This window comes from Lissotriton vulgaris, chromosome 4_1, assembly GCF_964263255.1.
Source record: "Lissotriton vulgaris chromosome 4_1, aLisVul1.2, whole genome shotgun sequence".
In the NCBI taxonomy this organism is placed as follows: Eukaryota; Metazoa; Chordata; class Amphibia; order Caudata; family Salamandridae; genus Lissotriton; species Lissotriton vulgaris.
In genome coordinates this window covers 1,462,503,013-1,462,526,899 of record NC_141691.1, presented here as the reverse complement: position 1 = coordinate 1,462,526,899, position 23,887 = coordinate 1,462,503,013, and positions in this window count along the sequence as shown.

Genomic DNA, 23,887 nt, shown 5'->3' with positions numbered 1-23,887 from the left:
AATCAGGTCAAACACATCAATATATTCACCTCTAAGTATTTTCTCTTTTACCTCTGCCGGCACGTGCCATGTGATCCCCGTGGATGGCGATAGTGTCATTGAGGATGAGCCAAACATTAACGGGCTGAATGGCAACAGTGGATGAGCCGCCTGTTGGCCCCCCGCCCCTCCAGGCGCCTGACTATTATGGGGAACGGAAAGACCAGCACTAATGTTATCTATTGATGTCTGTGGTGGATACCCTAGATTTGAAAACGCATTCATCATTACGGGCCCCACTCCTGTTGGGTACGTCATGGCGGGGATCATCGAGCTTATGGGGCCATTACCAATAGCTTGCCCATGGGAACCGTATAATTGCATCCCTGGTAACTGTGCGACCCCACCGGGTTGCACCCACACTTGCGACACCCCACTACCTGGTTGCGCCACTACTGACGGTAATGTACCCTGAGAACAGGGTGCCCCCACATGAGTGACAGGGACCCCTCCTATTTGCGTAGGCATAGCAATACTGTTCTGTCCCTCCATACCATCCCGGTCTTCCTCTGTGGATAAATTGCAATCTATTGTCTCTATCACCTCCTCCTCACCTGGTGATGCTGATCGGAGCTGAGGTGCTCTGGGCCGCTTGCCCTTTGTCGTCTCTTTAAACCTCTCCGGCGTCCGTCTCGCTCTCTTGCCTCTCCCTCTTTCTTCCTGTGGGTTAGCCTCAGCTCTAATCCCTTCTCGCATGTTCTTTAGGACCCAATCCATGCCCTTTTCTCTGGTACATTCCAACAGCTCCGTAAAACCGAGGTATTCATCACTTTTTGTTGCGGGCTCTTTACCCTTTCGTGACTTTTTTGGCGGCATCCTGCACTTAAAGAGAACAAGCATTAATTTCTTTAGCACAAATATTAGCATCCATTCCACTGCGTTCTTCTTTCCCCGCATTGCGCTTGTTCCCTTGGGTGTGTTGGCCCAGACCCCAATTGTCCACTTATATTCCTTCCCGCCTTTTTTCATTAGGAAACCAGGGATTGCGCTAATGTTCAGTTAGCGCCTCTGCCCCCCCGAGTATCATTTATATAACCCACCTCATTATGGCCTGCCCATCCCTAATTATCATCATTCGATGTCAGCATGAAACCATTAGCGCTGTAATTGCCCACTACAGATGGCCATCAGCATGCTCGTTTAGGGATATGGTAACTCAGCTACAACATTGTCCCAAGTAATGCTTTAAATCAAGACTCCCTCTGCTAAATGGTAATTCAAAACCTTCTTTATTGTATCTAACTGCTCTGTGCCAGACCACGACTCCCAAGGCTCTCTGCTTCAATGAGTGCCCCACTTAGCGCCCAGAGAATCAACACGCGCTACAGGGATCCTTGCGCCTCTCGTCGCGACTCCCCCACCGCTCTATGCGCATGCGCGCTCGTCAAGGACCCAGCCCACATAGCCAAATACATTCCATAAACGAACTCCGCGCTGGGCGCCAAGAAAACAAATCCCCCGCTGTATATGCGTGAGCGCGCTCACACTCCGTTAAGAAGCCTCGGAGAACACCTTCAAAGCGCGCCCGACTACCCACGCGCTCAAGATGCAACGGAACACGCACGCATCCTCTACGCGCGCATCCTTTTTAGAAACTGCATTTAAATCACTCGCACGCTCTTAAGCAAAGCGCGTGCCCCGCCACACAAGCCTCGGAGAAAACACCTTCAAAGCGCGCCCGAATACACACGCGCTCAACATGCAAAGGAACACGCACGCATCCTCTACGCGCGCATCCTTTTTTAAAAAAACTGCATTTAAACCACTCGCACGCTCTAAGCAAAGCGCGTGCCCCGCCACACACTGCACGGCCCACTAACCTGCCTTAGAGTTGGGTCGACCCGCGCCTGCCTGATTCCGCGCGATGGTCCCGCGATGTCTGTGTCTTCTTCGCGGAGGTCCGGCTCCCAGGATGGTCAGTGAACAAAGAGGCCGCCCTAAGATGGACGCAGGCTTTTAAGCCTCGCGCCCCTACATTACTTCCGGGGCGCTAATAAGCCCCAATCCCATTGGACTACGTCTAAGTCCACTTCCGGGTCGTCCGACCCGGAAGTGAAAGGCCAGCCGGGTCGGCCCTTCTGTTTACCACTAACGGCGCCACTCCCCGAAGGGGGGTGGCGCCTTGCAAATGCCTCATAAGGTCTTTGCCAGAATGACTAACAATGTATGAAAGTCCACTGTTGCGCTATTGTACTTGGTAGATGTTGTTTTTAGTTCTCCATGAGGAAGGAAGGCACAGGAGCCTAAAGATGTCCACATGCTGTTGTGCATCTACAAAAAGATAGCTATCACCAGGGCTTTAAGTGAGATAACAAAACTGGGGGGTCTCTCAAAGGGGTGTTGTCAATGTAATTAAGGGCGTGGCTTAAAACACGTAAGCTAAAAATCTGTTTATAGCACAGTGTGCCGCCCGACTTTTATTTTGCTGTTCCTGTCATTGCGTCCTGATATATGATACAACAAGTCACATCATACCTACAAGTCAGGACTATTGGCTTTGTCAATGGTTGCTAGTTGCATAAGATAAATAAGCAGCAACTATGGCTTTTATATAATATTGAAAACACTTCCACTTAAAGCCATGGTGGTGACACCACAACAATGTTGCTGCTCCTGAGATTCAAAAAGAGAATGGAAATCCAGAGAGAAAATGACTCTCTTTAAAGGATTTCCCTTTCCCTACAACGCTCACTATGTGCACATCGATGTGCCTGCAGTAACTGCAGCCCGGGAAAAAATAAAAACGGACTGCCTTTGCCAGGGCACAAAACAGAGCCCGCTAGAGACCCGTTTCGAGGCCCCCTTAAAAAAACTGATGGTGCTCAGACCCGGTGAGACCCGACCCACTTAAAGCCCTGGCTATCACTGGCTTGAATTCAGCAATAACACCAGGGACATGGTGAAATTGCAGATGACAGTCCATCATCTTGGCTGTAGTATCTTGCCGCACTTAGGTCTCTGCAGAACCATGGGGATTGCAGGTGATGCTCTTGCTCTGCCAACCACCACCTTCCCTGTCAGCGGCGAGTGTGCAGACATGCACATGTCTGAGAAGTGCAATCCTTGTCAGCATCTGCTGTTGCTTGTGGGGCAGTGGACATGAATGGATTGGGATGCAAGAATGAGGAATCTATAAAGTGACCGTGATCCAACCTGGACAAACCTGTCAGAAGATTGTACCAAAGTGAATCAATATTTATTACATAGTGCACTTGGGCATAGGAATTGTTTCTTGGTAATTTAACATTATGTACCATCGGACTAATCAAAGACAGGGATTGCTACCTGCGACCTGAAGGTCTGCGGGTATGGATTTAGGTCTCTGAGCTTTCTTGCCGGCATTTTTGTTAATAGAGGTGGTGGTGGGATACTGAACAGGGTATTGGTCGTATTTATCGGACTTTTGTAAGATCTCAGAATGAGTTTTGGGGTAAGCCAGAGAGGATTCTGTAATTTCTGATATCAAGAACATTAATCAAGGTTATCAGTATAGTGGAAGTTGAAGTGTGGGTATATTTCAGACATTAAGCCGGTGGTTGTGGGCTGGCATAGGCATTCATTGGATAAAGATACAACACCCATATTCACTGTTGTTGCTGACTCACAGGGAGGAGAAAACTGAACCTTGTTGGAGGGGGAAATGGGAAATACAATTTTTGAAAGAGTTGTGAAGGGTCCTAAATGATTAAGTTGTTTTTTGTGTATTATTCAGCATGTGTCCATCTGGTGATTAATGGCACAGATGAAGTATGTGGCATTAATATGTTGTGAGTTTTGAAGGGAAAGGATGGAGAAGAACATTTTTAATGTCGTCAGAAAAGAAGACATAGCAGATGAAATACCGTGAAGAGACAATGTCGCCAAAGGTGGTTGCTCATAGTGGAAGAGGGCTTTAGGTAAAGACATGGGGACGTAACTTTAATGAGGTGGCCATTTGGTTTGGTGAGCCAGAACAACGCAGCACCAGTGACGCAAATGTTAGTGGCGCTTGCCGATATTATGTAGTGACAGACTATAACTAAGGAGGAGCAGAGGTAAAGGAGGCAAGGACTGGAGAAGAGACTTAGAAGTTATGAAGTTGGCACTGTGTATGAGTGATGTCTCTGTGAAGGGAATTTGAAATAACAAGATTTAAATGCATTAAATAGTTGCTGGCATTGATGTGAGGAATTGTTCTGGTATGCAACACGTTCTATGCATTTCTTTTTCTTAATTGCCACTTAGCTAATTTTGTATAATATCTTCCCACTTATATAATTTTGTCAATCTATTTTGTAATGCTGTCCAATACCATAGCATAGCATAACATTGACGTGTGAAATTCTGCGTGCTAGTCACTTAACATCAGGCAAAGAGCACTTGTGAAAGTGCGAATACGTCAAACTGTATACTTTTATTAACGTTTTTCTTAGTTAAAGTTATTTTGAGGTTAGGTTATTCAGTTAAAGTTTGCATTATTATTCTAAAGTAAAATTCAATGCTGCAGTTCAATAATTATTAGCCCTAGTTTGTATCTTCGTTGTAATCCCATTGCATATTTATGTAACTCAATGAGTAGTGATAGTTTGCACGTCTTTTCCTGTAGAGTAAGAATAGCTATTGTTGATAAACGGCATCTAGGTGCAATACAAAAATAATCATACATTTTGAACATCATTAAATTATAAAGGATGTAATGGTTCATGTACAACTTCCAACATAATTTGATTAAGGTCATTTTAAAATTTCAAAAAATGTTTAAATATTGAAAATTGCAATTGTTGCTGTGATGCTCATTTCATTGTTGTACTTTTACTGTCAGATTGCCAGCAAAGTCCTAGACCTATTCACATTTTATGACATAAGGGCAATACTTTGTGTCACATATTGCATACTATTTTATTTTTATTTTCGGTCCCTTATGTGTGAGAATTACTATATGCCCTTAAATATTGTTATTGCATTTTATGCTTCGTAGGTAAGGAAAGCTCCAGTTTGCATCACTCAAGTTTTTTACCATGCTATCTACGTTATCAGGTTAACTACAATTAATCTTGCTAGAAGCATTTTATATTTCAGACGGCAGAGTCCCAAGGTCCCTACCTCACTTTCAGTATAGTTGTAGAACTCAGGGCCTACAGATGAGTGCATGCAGGAGCTAATATGAGGGGGAGGGAGAAGCAACCAGGAAAGCAGCTGCACAGAATAAGCTGTAATCTTCAAAAAAGTCCTGTCAGTACTGCCAGGATGCAGTCCCTGTGCCCCACAGGACCCCAGCACAATGATCAAGCGGACTGGTGTGGTACCACATGAAACATTGTCACTTCTTCACTTCCTGTGACACCTGTGTGGATGGGGAAGAGAAAGAGCCAACAAACATGGTGGGTGTCCCATAAGAATCAAGGGAATGAACCTGACTGTGATTCAGAGCCATCAGCGGCCATTCACCCACACAACAATTCCTGGTCAGCAATCTCAGGCCTTCTCAGTGACTATCTAGCCACCACTGTGACTTCAGAGAGGCCATCACACAAGCTTCAGATCACCATTTTTATGTTGATTCACTGCTCACCAGGAAGTAGATTGTAGTAGTTCCACTTGGCTGCCACTTGTCCTCAGGTCACTGAGTCCCGATATTCAACACTGGCAGGCAAACACAGGGGTGTATCAGCCCATGTCACACTCCGATGAGTTTGCTACAGTGAGTCACAGTCCATACAGTGGTGATCCATCCTCAGATGTCTGCCCCTACACTTTGACCTCAAGTGCCATCTCCTGTGTTGAGATCCTGGGCCATACTCCACCAGGCAACATCGCCCACCAAACGTTTGACCCCTGCCACTAGACTCCAGGAAAACTCGCCTACAAGTTGGCTCATTCAGGTTCAATTACAGGAGCACAGCATTAAAAGGATGGCTGGCCTGGGAGAGGCCAATTATAAATGTTTTTACTCCACGGCGGGAAGGTCCACCTTGACCTTTGAAACTTCCTATGGTTGGATGTTGATGCAGAAGGATGATACATGGACAGCGTTGTAATGTCCTGACAGCCACAGACACTCGGACACGGGGTGAGTTTCAGGACTTCTTTTATTGTACGTCCTTCTGCTTACAGGGTCATCAGCTAACTGCCTCACTTGTCCCCCGACTCCTCCCTTTCCGCCCGCCTCTATCTTGTCCATGGCCAGGTCCTAGTGCCCAATACATTTCACATAGTTGCATCTTCCCCCTCTGTAAAGAAAAAGAACAAAACCCACAACAGTACATCAGCTCCTCCTCTTTTCACGTCACTGGACATCTCACTTACAGTTCTTCAATGAGGCGTGATGGTTTTCTAATGGTCAGTCTGGGATGCAACTGAATGTCGGGGTTATCGGGCTCTCGTCCGTCAGGGACCAGCAGTGACAAATGACCACTACCGGATGGCGCCTCAGCTCTTATATCCTCAGAGACTGGTTCAGCCAATAGTTCTCTGACACCGGGATTGCATTTCCTGAAGTGCGTCACATTTGTTTCGGCAGTGATCATAGTTCCTTTCTGCTTGATGACCCTCAACGGAGTCTCGCAGTAGCTGCAGTCAGTCTTTCTGCAATCAGTCTTGCTCGGTTGGTCTTGCCGCGCCAGAACCCAGTCCGTTTCCGGGAGTGAGACAGGGGTGGCTTTCCTACGGTCATCTGTGTACCTCTTCATCTTCCTTTTCTTTGTTCTGTCCACGGTGGCAATCTCTTCACGACCGGAGTCAGGATGCATAGTACCCTCGGGTGAGTTCATCATGGGCGATCGAGTACGCACTGGCCTGCCCAGCATGAGGGTTGCCGGACACTTGCCCGTGGTGGAGTGAGGCGTATTTCGATAAACTCATAACATTTTGTTGAGCACTGTTTGTGAATGTCGTCGGGTGAGCTCCGCTCGTTGAATAGTTTTTTGGACTGTGGCCATGAATTGTTCCGCCATTCCGTCCACCATTCTGTTGGCCTGTGGCCAGAGTGGCATGGTTTTGCGATGTTCGAAGTTCATGTGTCGAGCAAACTCAGCAAAGTCCTGACTGTTAAATGGGTGTCCATTATCAGATTTTACCACGTGAGGAATGCTCCATGCCGCGAAGACCTCATCAAGAACTGATATGATGTTGGATGCCTCGGTGGACGTGATGTGTTGCGCAATCGGGAATCAAGAATACTCATCCATAGCAACTAAGATGTATTGTCCAGATTTGAACGGCCCACCAGAATCAACCGCAACTTGTTGCCAGACGCCATTCGGCAGTGGAGACATTTGCAGTGATGCAGGAGGGTCTGGGTGTCTCACTAATTGGCAATGTGGGCAATCCTTCAGTGTTAGCTCACCTATTGGATCCAGCGTCGGAAACCAGACCCGTTCTCTCAGTGCCCTTTTTGTAGCTACAATTCCTCAGTGACATTTATGGGCCACATTGATGCCTCTTTGCCGCAGTTGTTTAAGAATTTCTATTTGACTGTCTCGTGGAACTGGATCTTTGGCGGCGATTGACAATTTGTTGTGAATGTGTTTGAACGTAGACATCTCTGGGGTGTCAAACTCGATACCTCGTCCCTTGTCTTCTATGGGTTTCCCGCTGTCGGTTTGTATTCGACGTTTGACCTCTTGCCGAGTAGTGTCTTCTTGAGTTGAGTCACAGATCACTTCAGGCGGGACAGCGAGTGAGCTGTCCTGAGCCACCACAAAATGTATGTCCACGAGTTTTAGTCGTTCCGCTGTAGGTAGACTCAGGAGGCAGTCTGCTTCAGGCGCCTCAATGACATGGATGTAGGCTTGGATGGTGCGATTCTGATAGGTCAAGTTCGTTGGAAACTTCCCAAGACAGGGAAGTGTCTTCTTGGACATCCATGTGTACACTCAGACATGGGCCTTGCTCAGCTGGGAAGGTGTCTTCATCCTTTGATATTCAGCCACTGGAATGTAGTTGAGAGAAGCTCCACTATCTAGCAAAAACTTGGCACAGTGAGGACCGATTTTGATGTCAAACCGTTGGTATATCTTTAAGTGGTCGGGATCCGGCACCAGGCATATATACTCGTGCTGTACTGTGAGATGGGTGACAGCGATCTGGACTCTCTTGATGAGGAACGCCGAGATTGGTAGTTCCGGCGGGAGTGCCAGCTGGAGTGTGGCGATCCGGTGGACGAATCTCGGCGATCGTGCACCGCTTTAGCCTGATGGGGACTGCTTGATGGACGAAATTGTCTCGTGTGTTCTCGTTGATTATCTTTCCGGGAAGTTCCACAAACACTTTCAAAATGATTATCCCTTCCACACTTCCGGCACCTCTGACCTAGTGCCGGGCACGTGCCCACATGAGGGAAATCATATCCACATCTGTGACATTTGAGTTGGTGCTCCGATCTCTTCTTGGTGCGACTTGCGCTTCTGCGTCGATGACTTGAGGGATGATGCTGTCTTTTGGATCTGGAGGAGCGCGCTTGTGGTGGGGAACGTCTATGCATTTGTCGAGACTGCATCCTGAATGCCTGCTCACGTTTCTCGCTTCTCCCAGCCTCCATTTTCTTCGCATGCTCGTCGCCTTGATCATCGACTCTCGTTATTTCCTTAATCTTATCTAGTGAGTAATTTTTCTTAAGCAGTTTGCGTCTCAAGGGCTCTGACAAGCAGCCTTCTATAATTCTCAATCGGAAGGCATCCTCCGTGGAAAAAGTATCAAAGTCACAATATCTTGCTAAGCGTCTCAGACGTGTGATGAATACACTCATTTGCTCACCTTTCTCTTGGGATGCCAGGTTAAATGTATATCGCTCATAATCGACATTGTTTTTGTGCAAGAACTTGCGGTTGAGCGCTTCACAGACATTAGCGTATGAAGCAGCGGGCGCAGCAGGCAGCTCTTTTATGATCTGTCCAACTTCCTTGCCTACAAGGTTCCTGAGAGTGATCAGTTGCTGTCCAGCATCAGTTACATGGGACACCTTCATGAAGTCCGTGAAATCTTCTAACCATTCTTGCCAGTGAAGGCCCATACCCCACCAGATTCAAGAGTGAGAGGCTCTTTAGGGCGCAGGAACGATACTCCTAACACACCCATGGGACCGGGCTAGGTTTTCCTGACGCGATCCAGTCATCGCGGGATCCCGTTACTCAGACACATACTGACAAAGTCCTTTCTGTCAGTTCTTTTATTGGATTTGCCACTGCTTGTTTGGTATACTTCTTGCACTCGCCAATGCTTGTTGACTTGTTTCCGTACACTCGACAGTGCTTGTTTACTTTTTCATTGCACACGCCAATGCTTGTTGATTATTTTCATTACACTCGCCAATGCTTGTTGACTTGGTTCCTTACACTCGCCAGTGCTTGTTTACTTTTTCATTACACACGCCAATCCTTGTTGATTATTTTCATTACACTTTGACTTTGTTCCTTACACTCGCCAGTGCTTGTTTACTTTTCCATTACACATGCCAATGCTTGTTGATTATTTTCATTACACTCGCCAATGCTTGTTGACTTGTTTCCTTACACTTGCCAATGCTTGTTTCTTTGGGCACCGTGCATTTACCAGTGCTTGATGGCTTTCGGGCTCTCTGCCTGACCCCAAGATGGCCGCCGAAGATCCCTGACAGGGGATTGGACGAACCACCTGACTCCAAGATGGCCGCCGGCAGAATCTCGTGGACATCGAGATTTGGCTCCCTTCAACCGGGGCCCGATATTTTTCACTCCAACTCCCCCGCACCGATCGTCGGTGCCAGTCAATACTCACCCTCTCAAAGAGTCGGTGTCGTGGGAACACCAGGTGAGGGGAGGGCCACAGCAGGCAGCTTCATGCGATTATTACAACGCCAGGGTGGGCTCCCGGCGAGCAGGCAGATTTTGGCGCTTTAACCCCAGGACGGGCCACACACATACACGGTGCAGCGGGGTGAGCTCCAGGCAACTGGACACACCTTCAGACAGCTGGGGTGGGCTCCCAGCGCGCGAGGATGCTCGCGCAGTTACTCCGCGACCACGCAGTCACCGGCCCACAATACTGGACGCCTACTCAACAGCTGGACTTCCAGGGATAGCCGTCCTCCTCATGCCACAGTTTCCGTGGCCACCTTCGTCGCCAGATGTAGTGTCCTGACGGCCACAGACACTCGGACACGGGGTGAGTTTTAGGACTTCTTTTATTGTACATCCTTCTGCTTACAGGGTCATCGGCTAACTGCCTCACTTGTCCCCAGACTCCTCCCTTTCCGCCCGCCTCTATCTTGTCCGCGGGCAGGTCCTAGTGCCCCATACATTTCACATCGTTACAAGCGTAGTCCAGGGTGACCAATAGTCAATGTTTTGAGAGACAGTCGTGCAATAGTGCATTGTCCAACAGTGAAATGATCAGCAATTATTGGCTGGGGAAATGATCAACAATCATTGTCTGGGGCAGGGGTGTGGGCTTCAAGCAACAGTAACCCTTGAGCCTGAGACCAACTCGTACATCCCTCCTCCGACCAGGAGTAGCACCTGTCAATCATTTGACCAGCTGGCAAGTGTCCATTTTGTCTCAGACTCATCTCATGCAAACTGTATAGGAGAGAAAGAAAGAAGGAGGCACGAGGAGGAATTGATTCTACACAGCCTTAGTACTCTACAAGCCCATCATCCAGGCACATTGGTGGTGGCCCCTAAACACAAGTTTGGACCCCTGCACTTATTTTGTTTTACATATTAAGCACTGGTCCTGCACTGTCTGTTGACATACCTTTGCAGATGGTTTCATTCACACCAGTTTTCGACACAGAGCAGTACGTCCAGAAATTTTAAAACCTAGCCCAGGACAACCATCTAGGTAGCACTATGGGAGAGTGACATTATTTTCCATTTGGATTTATTTTTGTGTTTATCGTTAGATTTCATTTTTGGATATTAATTTGGAACTTTGACTTGTTGACTACTCTGATTTGGTCTTGCTGCAGTCAGATCTAGTTGTGTGACAGAGCTTGAGTCATTGATAATCCAAAAAAGAACAAAAAGTAATTTCATTTAAAGAGAATGGGTTTTGGTTAAACCCATTTCAGCCATTGTCTTCCGGTTTTTCAACGTTAACCAATTCTTGGATTGTGAGTCTGTAATGTCATAGGTCAGACCATGGCATTTTTCTGATGTTCACATTATGCCCTTTTCAAACACACAGGGGACCAGAGGGGAGCATTTAAAGACCCAGCCTACTCCCAATAACTAATGCAAAACAAAGCAGACATATGGGGTCTAGATGGAGCAACCAACCAATTAGTCATGCTTACAGTGTGCAGGTCTCTTTGAGAGGGAATAAAATATGAAGTAAAATGTTTTTTATTTTTAAGAACAAAAAACCCTCACTCGCCCTTGGGCGGTAAGCTTTTTCATTGGGTTTCTCCTCACACTACTAGCACAAATAGTAGTAGTGTGAGCTACAAATCTATCAAGGTTGGAGAAGGGAACTGGTATGTATATATGAGGTTACACTATGGTGTTAGTGAGGGTAGACAGAGTGTAATGAAGGAACATGTAAAGGAGGTGAATAAAAATGTCTCTCAATGGATTCTAGCTTTAATAAATGTCCCCAAGTAGCAAATTAAAAGACAGGATAGGGGATGTGACTTCACCCTGTACTTGACAATGGGGTCAGTTGTCATGCATGGGGTGAAGATACATCCTGTATCCTGTCTTTTAATATGTTCTAAATTAAATCTAAAATAAAAAAATGTACAAAATGCTACAATACAAAGTAAAAATCTTCATAAATAATAAAGGACTTCTCTACATAAAAAGCATATCAAAATCAATATTAAAATCCACACAACACTTTAGGGCTTGTGCACCCTGAATATCGACCCCACAATATCGAAGACAAAATATAAAACTTTTTTTTAAAAGTATTGACAAGTAAGTAAGTCTGGTTTTCTATTCCTAAATCCACATATATGTACCTACGTGGTAAGTATATAATCAAGGTACGTAGATGTGGAGTTAGGAATAGTAAATTTATAGTTACCTATTTGCACTTAGCTTTCCATATTTGATCCTCAATATGTTTATCAACGTATTCTGGGGATCGATATTCAGTAGCACAATCAATCCAACTAACACTAAAATACAACATTAACCAACATGGACAAAAATATGTATTGTATTACATAAGCTACTTTTATTAAACATTCTATATTAAAATCTTGTAAGGGCAGCTCCCATGCAATGTGGGAGCTCTTGAAGAAAAGGACTTACTGCGCTGGACGGCGGTGTCTGTTTTGGCTGTTGCTCCTTCTCCTAGGAGATACAGGATCCAGAGGAGCGGAGTTGCAGGGCTTTGTTTTGGTTCTTGTGATGTCCTGAGGAGAGATTGGCCCTTAATCCTGCCTCTCTATTTGTCTCCTTCTCCCAGTTTTCGAGTTGCAGAGGAGCAGAGCGCAGCAGGAGACTGTTGGCTCTGTGTATACTCAACTTTTGTCCCTACTTTGGAGAATGTCACTTGGCGGAGTATTTGAGAATGCTCTGGAAGTAGGTTGTCCTAAATAATACTTTTTTTAAGCTGGTCATTCTGATTTCCAGGAAGTTTACCATCCCTGCCAGCAATGGGCAAACTTTCTTGTAACAGGCGACACATCTTTCCTTCCAGATGCCCATTATCCTCTTTCTTGGATGGGGCCTCCTCTCCCTCTCCTAAGGAGCGCAAAAGGGGTAGAAAGGAAGATGAGGAAGAGAGGATTCAACCAATAGTCCTGGGAACCCTGAAAGCCTTCAAAGACGGAGACTAAAATGGATACCAATAAAAAGCAGTTGGGAGGAATTCTTTATGCTTCTGAGATCTCCTTGGACAATTTCGACTCCTACCCTGCTCCGGATTTCAAGGGAAGTACAGCTCTATGGGTTTTCCCCCAGTAGAGAAACCATCCTCTTCTCAAGATCCATTATTGCCTCATATTCGTAAACCTCTAAGATGGTCTTTACAGGATCCCATTTTAAACTGAGGGTTGGAGTTTATGGAGCTTATACAACACAAGTGTTGTTCACTGAGGTTGAATCCCTGTTTCAGGTCATCCAAGAGGAGAAAGACTGCCTTCATTTGCTTGAGTTAATGAAGTGTCAGATAGAGTTTTATGGGATATCTCCAATTATGTGGTTAGAACCTCGGTTTTCACCTCTATCAGGGCCAGATTCAATGCATACCTAAAAGATTGAAACATTGACACAGCTCAGAGATCCACCACTCTTAAAATGCCTTTCGAGGGTCCTAGATTGTTTGGAGCAGAATTGGTAGAACAAACACTATCGTCCATTTAAAGAGAGAAAACATTCTTCACTACTCAAGAATGAGATGCCAAAATCTTCTAGCTGGAAATTCTTTAGGCAACCTTCAACTAAATTTTCGGATTTCAGGCAAATCCTTTTATTCGTTTCAATCATTTAGGAATCAGAAATCAGATTCAGGTTCAAATCCTCAGACTTCCTGACTATGCAGAGAACCTGCCTCCATTTCAGGCCGGCGGACATAAAAGGTATTTTTCCTGTAAAGGAAAGCAATCATGTCAGACAAGTGGGCCCTCAATATTGTCAAATTGGGGTACCAGAGGGAATTTCAGTATGCCCCAAAACGAGTCATTCAAATCCCTCTTCCCAGGGATCTCAATAATCAAGTATTGAGGGAGGGGTTTGCCTCTCATTTAAAAAAGAGCAATTTGTTCATTTCCAGCAAAAGAGAGAGGATGGGAGTGTACTCAATAGTTTTTCTGGTGAAGAGGTTGCCTGTGGGTTATTGTCTGGTGGTCGACTTGAAAAACATCAATAAGTAAATTCTGGATATCAATTCAAGTTGGAGACACTTCAAAGGATATCTCCTTTGATCGCATCACAGAGTTTCATGATTATGTTAGACCTTATGGACGCTTATATATTCACAGCCCTAAAGCAAAGAAGGAACACAGATTCCTGAGATTTGTGGTAGGGAGTAGCCATTGGCAATTCACTGTCCTTCCCATTTGAGATAAAAACAGCCCCCAGAATTTTCACAAGATGATAACTCAAGCTGTGGCTCATCTTCCCCCACAAGGGATACCAGTTTATCCGTATTTTGATGACTGGATGCTTCATGCTCTTTCCTTTTGGGAAGCCTTATAGATACTAGAACTCACAAAAGAAATGATGAGGAGGTTCGGTCTTTCTCTTAAATTGCTGAAATGCCAGCTGGTAAGATCAAGGGAGATTAAATTAATCAGAACCACTTTCCTAAAAGCTCTAGCAAGAGTTTTTCTTCCCCAAGACAGGATTATTCAATTGCAGAGGTTGGTCAAGCTTCTTCCCCCCACTTCAGAGGTTCTGGCAAGGTTATGCACGGATGTCCAAGGATGCATGGTGGCTTGTGTCTTTACGATTCCTTGGGCACGTTTTCATCTATGTCCCATTCTGTGGTACCTGCACAAGTTCTGCTCTCCAAAGGTTCTCTCTTTGGATTAATTGGCCCCTCTGTCCAGTGAGCTTAAGCAGGAGCTAGACACAATCTTTGCAAGGGCACATGGATGGATCCTCATGAAGCTCTGATGATAATAACAGATGCCAGCAAAATCAGTTGTGAAGCAACCTTCCTCAATCATTCATATCAGCAGAAATGGTCTTGGTGGGAGCTGAAGAAATATACAGGACTCTCCTAAAATTCAAGGGTTTCAGACTGCAAAAGGATGTCCTATTAAGATCAGACAATACTTTCTCAATTTCCGACGTAATTCCCCAAGGAAACAGCAGTTCCAGATCCTTTAATAAGGTGGCAACATCAACTGTCTGTGGGCAGAGGCCAAGTTGCTGAGTTTGTCAACAACGCATACCAGGGAGACCTTCTGAGAAGCTCATTTGTTCATCAACGAACCTTTCATTTTCTCGTGAAGTCTTCAAACAGATCTACAGGATATTAGGAACTCTGTTTCTAGATCTATTTGCATCAGGGAGAAACACAATGTATTAGAGGTTCTGCTCGAGGTTTCAGGAAAGGAGAGCACGGGGTGCTCTGCTGGTGTATTGGCCCCACAAACTGGTCTGTGCTTTCCCACCTTTTCCATTAATCACAAGGATATTGACAAAAGCAAGCGAGAAAGGGCAGATATATTTATATTTCTCAATTGGCCAAGACACTCTGTATTCTGAAGAGACTGGCAACTTGCTCCTCGTGGGCGCTTCCTCCAGTTCCACCTCTCTTCAGGATCACTTTACCTTCTCCTCTAAATCTGGATCTCTAGGTTTGGCAGTTTAAAGGTTGATTTAATAAGTAAGGCTCTCCCTCCTATCTTGGTCGAAACCATTCAGAATTCCAGAAGACTTTTGACCTTAAAGACTTATTTTAGACATTGCTAAACATTTCACAAATGGTATTCTAAGCATGATATCTTAGCTTCTTCCTGTCCATCCTCTGTAGTCTTGCAATTTTTGGTGGAGGGTTTTCAGCTTAATCTTTCACTCTTTTCACTTAAATCTTTACTGCTTATCTATTAAAGCCTTTAGAGAGTTTTCTGAGTCTCAAGGAGAAATTGATACTCTAACTAACAGAGTGTATAAGAGCTTTTCTATATCTAGAACTATAGTGAAATCTTCTCCTTCTTAGAATCGGCCTACAGTTCTTATATTTTTAAAATTGTCTCCTTTCAAACCTCTAGAAAAAGTGGACTTGAAATTTCATTCAAGCAAGGTTCTTTTCCTCATAGCTATCACCTCACCATGAAGAATCAGGAAACCAGCTTTACTCTGTCATATTCCTTTTTTAAGATTTTTCAGTGATGGTGTAATACTATAACCAAGTCCCTCTTTTCTTCCTAAAGTCAACTCTCCCTTTCACAAATCACAAGAGATTCTTCCTTCTTTTTTCCCCTGCTCCATCTTTGGAGGAGGAGCAGTTTTTTTCACACTTCAGATGTTAAACAAGCTCTTCTATTTATCTTAACAGGTCACAAGCTGTCAGGTAAACAGATCAGCTGTTTGTGATGTTTGGACAAGCAGTACAAGGAAGAAAAGCAACAAAAACTACTTTAAGTTTATAGTTAAGGCTACTATCCTGCAGGCTTATCAGGGACCTTCTCAAAGGGACTCTATTCAGGGAAGATCCACCACGATAATGGCTGTCTCTTGGGCTGACTTACAGGGAGCCTCTACTCACGGAATTTGTAGAGCGACGACATGGTTTTACGACTACTTTTCTGAAAACATTCTAGACTTAATAATTAGATTGACTGCAATATGAATTTCGGTGTAGGGGTTTTAAGATTCGTTCTTGAGTAACCTAGTTTATTTTTATGATAAGGGATATGTTCACATGATTAGGATGCATTAATGCTCTTTGGGTGTTCATACTTTGAGTATATACCGTGTTTTCTTGTCAAAGGTTATAATGTGGTGTATCTCAGTGCAATGACAGGTAATCTTTATTACTTTTAGTCCTTCTCGTCCCTATCACAGTCATTTCAGACCCTCCCTCTGAGCCTTTGACTTTGCTTGGATATAACAGGAGGATACTGGATAAGCTACCCTTCATATAGCACCCAGGAAGGTGGTAGGCCATACTTAGAATTCTCCTGTGCTTTTCTTCCGGGAGGTTCAGTTACCTCACAGTGTAATGACAATGACGGGATGGGAAGGGCCTCATTTATGAAAAGTGTTGCATCGCTGCAGTAAAACAGCGATGCAACACTTATCACTGCACCCTACTTGCGACACCATGGATGTGCCGTATTTACTGTACAGCACTCCATGTCACAAGGAATGACAGATCGGTCAGCTTCCTGATGTATCTGTCGGCGCAAAACTCATGCATTGCTGGAGTTGTGGTATACGTCGGTTGGTGGATGACCCAGGAGATTCTTTAATCCCGGTTGGATGGCCAAGAGTGTGGTGGACAATTATATATATAAAAAAACTTGTCAAAGAATGAACAACAAATACAAGAATAAATAAAAGAAGACGTTGAATTTTATCTTTACAGGACTATCCGCCAACGATTGGTGCATACTCTACAATCCCTTACTTTCTGTATGCTTAAAGTCCATTGGCCCTGATACTTTGCACACAGGGAAAGAAGTGCTTTCTAAACATGCCATTGGAGCTAAAAAGCTTATCTTACTACACATCAGGACGATATCCCTTGAGGAAAGTTTTGGGATACCTGTGATAAATATGATGTGCAGTGTTGAAATAGAAGTGTAGCAAAGCCTGAAGAAGGAGGTGGATCAACACAATCCTCCGAAACGCGTTGCTGTCTTTTTTGCTCACAAACTATTGAATGTATCTGTACATTATCTTCTTACATAAGTGACCAATGCTATACTACTGTGAAGATTGCTATTCATTTTTGTGTATTTTGTGACTTGGTATTTACACATATTTTTAATGTGTATATTGTTGTGCTATTTTTAGCAAGATTTTTTTAATATGTAATTTTATATGAACAAATGTAATAATAATAAAAATATTTTTTTTCCTCATGGAAAATAATTTCTGTTTAATTATTGATTTTCTGGTGTTGTTGGTACTGACCCAATGAGTGTGTTGTAGAGTTGTTGAATTCTGAGGTATGATTGGAGATATTGCATGACTAGAGAATACCCCAAAGGGAATCTTTCTCAGACTTAAGCATGACGCAATTCAACCAATGCATGCACTGCGTCACCCTTACGCTTGCTATGAGCAGGCATAAGGTTTTGACGCAGTGGTGTCCTAGAAGTGGCGCAGTGAAATCTGATAAATCTGATAGATTTCACTGTGCCACTTCTACCAGGCTTTCTTGCGGGGGAATGCCAACCCTGCTTACATTATACCTGACGCGGGTATAATGTGGTGCAGGGGCTTATAAAGTGATAAAGTGATGCATCTGCCTAGATGCCTCATGTTGTAAACATGGCGCAACGTGGTGCATTGTTTACGCCGCTGCATCACGAAAAGTGATGCAACGGAAGTGCAACAGTGTCTCAAGGGGCTCATAAATAAGCCCCTCAAAATAATGAAGATTACCGGTAAGTAATCAAGGCATTATATGATCATCTGCACTGCACTGGATATCTAAGGCAGGCAATGATGGGCCACGTGAAAGTGCAAGAAATGTAAAAAGGATTACCTTTTTATGGCTGTAATTGAAAATCACTCATACATAAATCGTGGCTGCTCAAAACAACGCGTTATAGATTGTACTGACAGAAGCCAAAACATTTGTGAAAATTCTTTTGCTAGTGCTCATGTATTTATAGGCACAGACACTGCGTTCCTAGTTATGGGGCTTACTTGACACGATGGATATTGTTTCCTGTCCATTCTAACACATTTAAGAAATTTATGAGGCAGAAAAATGAACACACGGTTCCTTTAATGTATTGTTTCCACTCAGGATTGTTGTTTTTGAGTTGTAGGCTAAGCATCCAAGCCCCAGCCTTGGTATGCCTTTGCTGTGGCCAGTTTATGCTTTTTAAAAGCAGCTCACTCTCTGTGTTTGCCGGTGAATTCTACTCGTGGAGAGCTGTGTTGCTGCTTCCTTTTCTTATATAACAATTTGCTGAAAATAATGGACATTAATGGTACTTTGAACGTATATATTAAAGAAGCTTCCGCATGTGGGAAAGGGAGGATTCCAACAAGGGGGCAGGGAGAGGCTTTATACAAAAGGGGTAAATTACTTGCCGACAGTGCTAGCCGTAATGCCGTTCTGCACATCCACAGGAGTGCACCAAGCGGTGCAGTAAACCAGGAAATTAGAAGAATGTAAATTCTTTAGCAGGCATTGCACGCAGGGGAAAAACTGCTTCCTCTTAGTCATTTTTGTTTTCAAGAAAATAATACACATCCTTCTCATGATCAGACTGGGACTTGACAGAGCAGCACTTCATAACCTGTGAGAGATGTGCTGGCGGGAGGCATGTCAGCCACTTAGGGCGCATGGGGGAGACTTGATGTGGGCTCTATAAAGGCATGTGGCAGTGAAGGTCGCAGCCATATATATGTTTACTGCAACACTGGTGCCCCGAGTGTATTTTCCTGTCATTTCTATTGCTCTGTTCAAGTCAAATTGTTGACTTGACTGCAAATGGATCGTGAGTCTATCTGGCCTTGGGTTATTAAAATGGGGAACTGTCAGGTCCTGAAATTGAAAACAAGCATTGGCAAAGCCAATAAGTCTCGGCTTTGTGAGGCACTGACGATGACAATGAATTTTGTTTTTAAAAAAAAATCTTTTTATTAACAATCATCAACTTACAATCTCCAATAATACCATAATACAGTTTCAATTCACCGCCATTCTATGAGAGTTTAGCTTGTATAATTCTATAGGGATCCAATTGGATCCAGAGGCCTTTCCCGAACGGAGCAATCTAATTGCTTGTGCAATTTCATCCGTGGACAGGGGGCTGTCCATCAAAAGCCTATCCGATGGGGACAGAGCAGGCAGGACGATGTCCCTCAACAGTGTTGCGGAGTCATTCTCAGTATAATGGGCAATCAATTCATACACTGCCTTGAAGTGCCTGGCAAATTGATTTGCAATTTCCTGGGGTAGAATGATACTGGTACCGTGAGCATCATGGAGGACAGGGACCAGTCTACTAGCCCACTCCCGTTTGTCGAGCCAGGCTATTAGTTTCCCGGCCTTGTCGCCTAGATCATAGATTCTTCCAAGTTTTTCTCCCCCCTGCATTCGGGCCGCCTCTGTGACCAATGCTTTATAGGCGTCCTGTTTAAGGAGGAGCACATGGAGTGTCTCAGGAGTATTATGCTCCTCCAACTCCCTCTCTAATCTATAGATTTCGTCTTCTATGTCAGATACGTCTTTTTGCTGTTCCTTCTTGTGTCCTGAAAGCAGGGACAGAGCCTTCCCCCTAATCGACATTTTAAAGGCCTCCCAGAGCGTCTGAGCGGAGTCCACTGTGCCCTCGTTGTCACTAAAATAATTGTCCATGTTATTCAGTAGCCCCTTACGAATTTTGGGATCGTGAAGGAACCAGGGGCTGATCGGAGCCACCCTGCCCACCTGCGTGTAGTCCAATGGCATGTGAACCCATAGTGGTGCGTGATCGGATATACCCCTTGCTAAGTGTCGGATGTAATGTGGGAGCTAGGCATCAAAATATAGTCAAGTCGTGCGAAGCTACGGTGGGCCCCGGAATGGAAGGTATATTGTTTTTCAGGATTACAGGTACGCCAGCCATCCACCAGCCCCATAACCTCGAGGAAGTCAGGGAGCCAACGCATGGCCGGCCCCAGTTCGCGGGGGGACTGCGGTCCAGCTCACCCGAGCCCACGGAGTTGAAATTCCCCCCCAGCACCAACAAACCCAGTGGCAGGGAAAGATGACTGGATCGGAGATCCTGATACATGGTGGTCTGGAGGCCTGGGGGTACATACACTGACAACAACATGATGATGCGGTCTTCCCAAGACCCCGTAATGCCCACATAGTGACCCCTATCATCTGTGCAAGTGGAGTCAATACTAAGGGGGAAGAAGTTCCTCACCATGATTCCCACCCCCTAGATCCCGTTGTGAACTCCGCATGTGCAATCAGTTTGGTATCTACCCCTATTCATTGCCTTACAAGAGTGACCCATCAGATGTGTCTCTTGGAGGAGTACCACATAAGGCTCATGCTTTCTGACATACTGGAGGACAATACTACGCTTAATTTTATCCCCAAGCCCATTGACTTTCCAGCTCAATATTTTAATACTTTTCTCCCACTGTGTATGCATTGCAATATCGAAAGTTTATCAGTCTACCGCTGCGTCCGTTGCATTTTTGTCAATGAAAAACAAATTGAGACAAACTCAGAACCCCCTCCTAACTATCCCCCCTCCCGGGTGCCCGGTCCTCTGGACTTAAAACTGCCCATTGCTAACTGGCAGAGTGCCTGTCGCCCAACATCTACTACTAAAAGAAGTAAATTGGGGAACGAAGGACCCCGGATCCCCAAAACCATCCCATAAGCAATATACTGAATTCTGAGAGGATTCCGCATACACTACAGGGCCATGGACAATCAACTGCCATTCCACTCCACCACCCGCCCAGGATTCAAATTTGAACAAATTATCATAATATTCCGAGTCAATAACACATGTTAGCCAACATCTCCAGGGATAAGAAAGGGGAACTGTCTATGATGTGGAAACTCGAACAGCATGATAAGATGTCCCTCGCACACAGATTACTATAACAAAGATCCCTTTCAGCCCTATGTAGTTAGCGCCCATAATCAAGTCTCGCCACAAGTCATTCCAGTTACCAAACAGCCCCGGAGTATGTTCTACAGTTTCAGTCTATTAACTCACTGCACTTCCGTTGTCCAGGTCACGACTTTCGGGACTCCAGCCAGTGCACCGCCACCTCAGGAAGATCGAAGACCAGGTCCTTCCGTCTGCTTCCACCCGTAGTGTTGCGGGGTAAAGCATGGCATATTTAAGGCCTTTGTCACGAAGCTGCTGCTTGACCCCCATGAATGATCTCCGTTGTTTCTGGACTAGCTGAGTGAAATCGGGGAAAAAGGAAAAGTTTGCGTTTTCAAAACGCAGAGGGGCCCCTGTTCTTGCACGCTGAAGTATGGCCCCAGGCTTCGGACGACCACCGGGAACCCTGTGGGCATGTTCCACCACAAAGAAATTACCAAGGCATTTAGGTTTGAGCTGCTGAAGAATCAAGTCCTCCACAAAGAAGTAAACTGACTCCCCTTTGGCCTTTTCCGGAACTCCTAAGATTCGGACATTATTGCGATGTAGACGCCCTTCATAATCATCCATTTTGGCTTCTGCAAGTTTCTTGAAAGCTTGTAACTCCCCAATATTGGTTTGTATTTGGGAAGTGTCTTCCACCAGGCGGTTGGTCTTGAGCTCGACTTGTTTCAATTTCTCGTTGTTTTATTGAGATCAGCTCGGATGAGGTTGACCTCGATGGAAATGGTGTCCATTTTGTTTTCTAGGGAGGACTTGATGTCCGCGATCGCCGCCATCACGTCCTTGAGCGTGGGGTCTTTATCTGGGCTTCCTTGGTCTCTAGCTGCCTTGTTCTGGGGGGTGTTGTCCTTTGGGTTGTCCCTGCTGAAGGCATATTTATCGAGTTTGTTCACCTGTGTGGCCTTAAGGCTTCGCGCCGTTGCCATGGCGGAGACCCGCAGTGATTAGCTGCCCTGCGCTGTGTGGGGACCACTCCGCTAGGCCCGGACAGGACAACACCTCAATACGGCCGGTTGTATGACGTTTCAACGCATGCTTTTACCACGCATGCCTTTACAACACAGGTATTACAACGCAAGTCGTTACAACGACTTGCGTTGTGGGGCGCTGGATAGTGGAATAGTTTAATTTTCTATTCTAACTCCAGTCCCCGTGGATAGTAGGGATGGTGTAGGATAGAAAATTAAACTGTTCCCTATCCAACAACGCCCTCCAGCGAAATTCATTGTAACGACTTTCGTTGTAATTCCTGCGTTGTGATGGTAGTGCTTGGTAAAAGTTTCGTTGTAAACAATGTTCCCCTTACGGTAGGTTCCCAGCCCGTGGGGCGAAGGCCTGCTGCTGCACACTCACAGCCCCCCAAGATAAGCCTCAGCTTAGCATGCTGATCTCATTCCAGAGGGCCTTCACACCTCTCAGCTGGTCAGCAATATCTCTGGCCAGTACGGATGTGCACCATTCCACCAGCACCCCGTGGTGACTTTCGCTCTGGGCACACCTCACCAGTGACCAGCACCTCCGTCTCTGCAGCTTGTGTCCCTCCCCTACTGCGCGGGGCGTCACCTGGTCAGTGCGGCGGCCCCGCTGCGTGTGGGACCCGGTCAGTAGTATGCTCCGCCGCCTGGCGCCTCAGGCCCTGTGCAGCCCGGTCATCGCCCGCGCCTCTTCAGTGTTTCCAACATGCCGGGTCTTATTCCCGTGCCCGGCCGTTTCCCCCCCGAGTGTTACACTTCGAGGCAGTCGCTCCCCCGATGGTACCTGGGGCAGTCGCGCCAGCCAAGCCGCAGAGTCACAGTGCGGTGATGCTGCAAGGGGGGAGTCAACCGCGGCCGCGGATTCGGCCCGAAAATCAGCAGCTGACGTTCTTCGTTACCTGAGATCCCGGCTTGGATCTCCAGCAGGCCCAAATGCGGCGGTCGCCCTATCTCGGTCAAGAAGGGGGATAGAAAAGTCACTCAACAGGCGTCGTGGTCCGGGCGTATTCCGGTGGGGGGTCCTCTCAATTCAGGACATGGATGTGTGTGGCGGATGTTCAGGGGCAGCTAGGGTCTCCGGAGCTCTGCTAAACAGCGGCCATCATGCAGTGCCGCGTAGCCACGCCCTGACAATGCATTTTGTTGATGTTCTACATGTCTGTCTCTTTCCCAACACTGTGCAGCATCATTTGAAAACGAAATAAATAAAAAAAACTGTGATGACGTGGCTGCTGCTGTCAGTTATGTAATACCACTGGCAGGCATATATGTGCATTCATGCATCAGAATGCAGGTACGCGCCAGCGCAATGTCACAAGCAAAAGTAAAAAAAAAATGTATTTACTTATACAACGGTGGTGCAGAGAGGGATAGCGGGTATGAGCGAGGTGGAGGAAAGAATTGCAAGGTGAGAGGAGCTTGTGCACTCCTTCATCTGTGTTTGGCTGGCTGTTTCAGGCCGACCAAAACACACATGCACATTTAAGTTTCTCCAGAGCAGCTGCATTCTGGAGCTGGGCTGGAGAAACGCCCACAGACTACCTGGTTCTGGTCTGAGCAGGGCATCCTTTCAACCCGCTCAGACCAATCCCTGCGCTGCTCTGCAGCACAGGGATTGGCTGCGAGTCTATCTCAGGTGCTGATGGGATCCAGGAAGAGGCCAGTAGGAGCGATGCGGGAGGCAGCCAATGGTGTCAGGTATGTT